Source organism: Muntiacus reevesi, chromosome 22 (assembly GCF_963930625.1).
Source record: "Muntiacus reevesi chromosome 22, mMunRee1.1, whole genome shotgun sequence".
Taxonomy (NCBI): domain Eukaryota; kingdom Metazoa; phylum Chordata; class Mammalia; order Artiodactyla; family Cervidae; genus Muntiacus; species Muntiacus reevesi.
The window spans coordinates 27303822-27310164 of record NC_089270.1 but is presented as its reverse complement, the minus strand read 5'-3'; positions in this window follow the sequence as shown (position 1 = coordinate 27310164).

Below are 6343 nucleotides of genomic sequence, written 5' to 3'. Positions count from 1 at the left end.
TTTCTTTTTCCTTCTCAATTTCACAGATGAAAGATATATCCCTAACATAGATCTTAACACCCTCAGCATACGATTGTTTTTCTTACCTTGAGAACTTTTACCTTTTCACTTTCAGGAATCATTAATGGCTTTTCTTTGATGGATCCCAATTGTCAGCATCACTACTCTTGCACTGTAGGGTGATAGTTAAGCAAAATAAGAGTGACTTGAACTCAAGCACTGTGACCCCAGGATAGTTGACCTGATAACTGAGAGGGTTACTAGATGTGACGGGTGGGATATGCTGGACAAGGAGATAATTCATGTCTGGGGCAGGATGGCATGAGACCCTGTCATGATACTGGGAGCAGTGTACAATTTAAAACATATGATTATTTATTTCTGGAATTTTCCATTTAATATTTTTGGACCATAGTTGATCTGAGTAACTGAAACCTCAGAAAGTGAAGCCATGGATGAGGGACTAGGGTAATTAACTGAATTAGAAAAGGAAAAACCTGATCCTGTAGAAATTTAATGACAGTTTAGGAAGACAATGCAAGAAGTGTGTAAGAAGTTTAACAAGTGTGGAGAAGCATTTTTGGAAGAGAAGATAGGAAGTCTATACAAAAGTCAAGTAGTAAATGAGATATATTGGATTGAGGAAGTGCAAGAGTTAGAAGGTGAAATTTTCTGGTAAAAAATTAAGATGTTATACACAGTACTGAACCTTCATTCATTGACTTAGTCAGTTGATTTCTGGACCCTAGGAACTAGTTCCTTAAAAAATCTGGCCTTAAGACTCTCAAGAGAAGTGAATTTAGGAGCAGCATTAAGTGGGGCCCCAGGGGGTGTTGTAAGTGACAGAGAGAAGTCCATCCTGTTTGGATGGGCTGAACCTTCACCCCCTTCAGGTGGAATAACGTGGCACTTTTTTCCCAGATGTGCAGAAAACCACTTGTTGAAATACACACTTTCCGTACAACACATACTTTAAATTACAAACACTGATGCGGTTATAAAAATAACGGCAAAAAAACAAACAAAAAAAATGGCAAAAAAAAAAAAAAAATTAATGGCACAGCACGCTTTATTTTCTTTAACCAGTAAAGTGAGCCCCATGTTGCTGAGAGGAAGACCACGTGCCTGCAGGCCCTGCTCTGGGTGTCAGGACTCGGGAAGGGCCAGGATCCTCTCCTCCTCAGAGAGGAAGGCTTGGGTCTGGACACTGGGGGCAGCTCTGTGGCCTTCCTGAGTCGGGCTGGTGTCAGAGAAGACCGCCACAGCCGAGTGAGATGGTGCACAAAGCGAGTGCGAGCCTGGCCAGGGGACCCCTGGTGACCGACCCCGCGTTCCCACCTGGGGCCGGGGCCCCCAGGAGCACCAGGGTGGGACTCCCCTGAGCCTGAGGTCGGGGACAAGAGGTTGGTGGCGAGGTGGGGCCAGGCTGGGGTATGGCAGAGAACACCCTGTAGCGTCAAGTCTGTCCTGATGGGGGACAGCGTAGGCGGCCAGCAGCTGAAAAGCTGTAGGGGACGAGATGGAGCCTGGGAGGGGACATTCTGGAAATGGTCTCGGGCCCTGCTGGCTTCCTTGGTGCCAAGCTGGTGGGAGGGGGGGCAGAGACTCTGCCCTCAGCTTCAGTGCCCCGCCACTGGGGTGGAAGCAGGGTCCTGAGGGCGACCGTCCTTGTCAGCAGCAGGTCCTACTCAACACAGACGGCCCTCAGCATCTCTCATGCCCCCTCTCCACAGCCACAGGACCCTGGACAAATCTCACCCTTTGCCAGAGGGAAGGAAAGCAGGACCTTGGATGGAATCATAATCTGAAATGCCACATAGTCGAGTATTAGGAGTCACAGACATCTTCCAGGGATGAAGGGGACACCAATAAGGCAGATGAACACCCCGAAGTTTCTAATAGGGTTGGCCCATGTCACTGGGCTGAGAACGAGGCACTAGAGCAGAAGTTAAAAGGGAGCAGACTGCTGAGGTAGTGCTAGAGGCTGGCAGGAAGAATATGTGCCCAGACTAAGAATGCCTCTGCTATCGGAAAGATGTTCCCTTGGTTTCTTTTTTAAATTGCAACAAGGAAAAACATGTGGAACACCACAACCATATTCAGAGATTCACTCCACCGCTTCTTCCCAGTGCTGAGGGATCGGCTCTTCTACCATAGAACAGTCCTGGAAAAGAGAGCTGGGTTCCCTCACTTTGTGATGGGGTGGACAACAGACGCATGGCTTGAGGCAAAACTGATTCAGTGCAAGAACCATCATGAGGTATTGAGGATGGGAATGCAGAGGTGCTCTGGCCCATTTATTACCTTTCTCATGAGAGAAATTATGAGTCCACAGCACAATCCACTCACAAATGTCTTACTTCCTACAGAGTACTGGAGGGCACATATACTTTTCTTCTTTTTCAGGAACATCAAAAGCAAAGGCACAGTTCTCTAAAGAGAATCTGTTTAGAGAGAGGTAGTCTGTGTTCTGGGGTGCAGTGTGATTGGCTTAAGAACAATAGACAATAATTCTACTTTTATCCTATGCATGTCTTATGAGAAGAATGCATATTTACACGTGTGTGTCTGTGTGTATGTGTGTATATCTTAGTTTGAACTGCCATAACAAAATACCATAAACTAGGTGGCTTGAACCGCAGAAATTTATTCTCTTATAATTCTGACTGCTGGAAATTCCAAGATAGATATCTAACAGGCTTCAGTTTCAGGTGAGCGCTCACTAGTTGCCTTGCAGACGGTCACCTTCTCACTGCATGCTCACAAGCGGGAGAGAGAAATAGAGAAACAAATAGAATCAGATAGGGAGGGAGGGAGGGACCATAAACGCAAGAGCGCCCTCTGGTGTCATTTCTTATAAGGACACTAAACCCTCTCACTAGTGACCTCATCTAAACCTAATTAGTTGCCAAAGGCCGGGTCTCCAAATACTACCACAGTGGTGGGTTAGGGCGTCAACACATGAGCTTTGAGACGATAGAAAACTTCAGTCTACTAGAGTGCGTGAAACCTGTGGACCATGCAGGGGATTTTTCTGAAGCTCCTAAGACAATGAGCCATCACTCCACTTTGCTAAGGACAGGGAGTGTGCCGCAGTCAGGCTGATGATGGCATAAGGTCAGAGAGCCCCTTTGTCATTTCTCATATTCTGCCTTGGCTACAGCATCTGGGAAGAGATGGGTCATAAGCATTTCATCATCAGAGAAAGTATATGTCATCACAAAAGAGCTCCAGACTTATCAGCTTCCTCACCGGGATCTTTGGCACTGTCCTCTTCCCAAATCTGAGCCAGGGCCTCTGGACCCTGACCATCAGAGAACATATGAATGTAAACATTTCAGGAATGCTGTCTGGTTGAAAGGGTATGAGAGATGTGCCATTCATTTATGTCAAATGAGTGAGTGACTACAGTTAGTGCATAAACCCTGACTACGGATATCTGATTCCATGGCCCTCAGTTTCTACACGTGAAGATCTGCTTTGTGCCAGGCATTGTGCCAGGCATTGCAGGAGTTGTGAAGATGAGTCTTTGAATCCAAGAAGCCCACTCTTTAGGAAGAACTTTGTAAGCTTGCAAATGCCTGTGATGTAAGGTCAAATGAGAAGTACCAAGAGAAAACAACCTAAAAGGTGTTACAGGCTGCCCAAAGAGAGCGCATTCTTCTCTCCTTAGGGGGAAGATTATTTGATATACATTCATGGAAGGTTATTTGATACAGACCTTGTAAGTGTGTGTGTGCTAAATTGCTTCAGTCATGTCCAACTCTTTGCGACCCCATGGACTGAAGCCCACCAGGCTCCTCTGTCCATGAGGATTCTCCAGGCAAGAATATTGGAGTGGGTTGCCATGCCCTCCTCCAGGGGATCTTCCCAACTCAGTACTCGAACCCAGGTCTCTTACTTCTTCTGCATTGGCAAAGGGGTTCTTTACAACTAGCGCCACCTGAGAAGCCCAATACAGACCTTAAAGAAGAATAAATTTTTTTTAGAAGCATCAGTGAGGAAGAGGAAGAGAGGTTAAGCTCCCCCCTCAACTTTCAAATAACTAACCAGTCAAATCAACAAAGAGCAAAATAGAGCCCAGAAGGAGTAAGTAGCCAGTGTCATCTGAATAGAAGGCATTTTCTAGCAACCTCATGTACAGCTTAACTACTTTGAAGAAAAATGCTTCTAATATTTAACACTAATTATAATGTGAATCAATGGTGATAATTATTTTAAAAAATATCTGTTAGGTATACGACACTTTAAATACATTATTCCTTCTATACACAAAATAGTTTGAGGGGAAAATTATCATTTTCATTATATATGTGTGAAAATTAAGAATCAGAGGGATTAAATTATTTGCCCAAAGTCATATGGCTAATAAATGTTACAGCCAAGATCAGCATCTGCCTGATACAAAAGTCCAGTTTACCATCCTATGCTGTTTTGGGGCAATACTATAGATTTATTAAAAAGCAAATAGAGTCAAAATTAGAGCAATGGAAATATTTGACATGAACTGTGTACTTTGGATGACACTTTGAGCAATGACGCATATACATCAAAGGTTGTTTGCAGTTAGCAGAAAAACTGTGGTCCACAGCTCTTCTTTATGGCTTGTCTTTTAAAATTAGGTGTTCCTCAGGGTACCTCTTTACACCACAATCTGTCTTTTTCATCCCATCACATGGTTATGATAACCATCTATAAGCCGATGATTACTATTCAACTGCCCATCAACTCCTCTAGCATAAATCTTACTTCAAACTGGCAAACCAGGGTGTTCTGCTTAATAATTACTCTAAGTTAAGGTGGCACTAGTGCTAAAAATCCTGTCTGCTAATGCAGGAGACATAAAGAGATGTGGGTTCAATCCCTGGGTTGGGAAGATCGCCTGGAGGAGGGCATGGCAACCCACTCCAGTGTTCTTGCCTGGAGAATCCCATGGACAGAGGAGCCTGGGGAGCTGCAGTCCATGGGGTCACAAAGACTGAAACGGCTTAGCATGGCAACAGGCATAAACCGGAGTGAACTGGTCTCTCTGTCTTAACTTCAGTAGATGCAAAACTGAACGCACGTTCCTGAGTCAGTCCTTCTGATGTTAGCTCATTCATATCACCTGCTTTCATCCACAACAGTATTTCTAATTAGCACTACTCTCATCCAGGACACTTCTTGGGCTGAATTATTGTAAAAGTTTTCTAAGGGATCTCCCTATCACAATCTTGTCTCCTTTTGTAACAAAGAGACTGTTTCAAAACACAACTGTGATTTTTATTAGATCTCTTTTGCAGACTCTGTTATCTTGGGATGAGGTGCAAACTTGACTTAAAATGTCTTTGAGATGTGGTCCTGCTCACTTTGCCAGAAAGTCCCTTTATAGAGTATGTTCCCCCATCTTTTAACTTCGTATTCCATTGCAATTGCATTTCTTCCAGTTCCTTAAATATGCTGTGCTGGCCCTCACTTGCGGGCCTTTTCACTGCTTTCAACATTTGCCTGACTTCCTAACGGGTCTCCCAGTGTTACCTCCCTTTCTTTGGCTCACCTCCGGTTTTTTTACTGGTCCCTACTAAGAGATTGCTTTCTCCAGGGAGCCTTCCCTGATGCTCTCCAAACATGTCAGAGGTTTCTCTTCTCTTCTCATTCCGCTTACCACTGCATCCATTCTACTGTGTGGACTTCCCTGGGTTGGGAAGATCCCCTGGAGGAGGGCATGGCAAGCCTCTCCAGTATTCTTGCCTGGAGAATCCCCATGGACAGAGGAGCCTGGTGGGTTGCAGTCCATGGGGTCGCAAAAAGTTGGACACGACTGAGTGATGTAGCACAGTACATTGCACGATGTTGTGACTGCTGATGATAACTCTCTGTCTCTCCCGTTAGATGATAAATTCAGCGCGAACAGGGGTGATACATGTTACTTGTTGCTAATTATTCCCACCAAAGAACAGTGCCTGGTATGCCCACTTCATCTTTTTGTTGAATGAATAAATAAAACTCCCATCTATTAAGTGCCACTCTGTGCAAGGCTCTTTTCTTAGCTGTTTATGCTCCATAGTTTATTTAATCATGAAAGAATTCTATCAGTCTCCTTATATTGTAGATGATGAAAATAAAGCCCAGAAAAGTTAAACAACTTGTCCAAAGTTTTGTAGCTAAGTGGCAGGGCAAAAATTCAAACCTGGTCCCCAAGCCCTCCTGTTGAACCATGACATTGTACTGTCCTTCTGATTATAAGGCAGTAATGAATTTGTGCATTTAGTTGAATTACATACAAAGTCTGATGCCATTTTATCTATGGCCCTGTTAACCTCTGTTGTGCAATTTAGGGAAAAGTCACATTCTTGAATGCCTG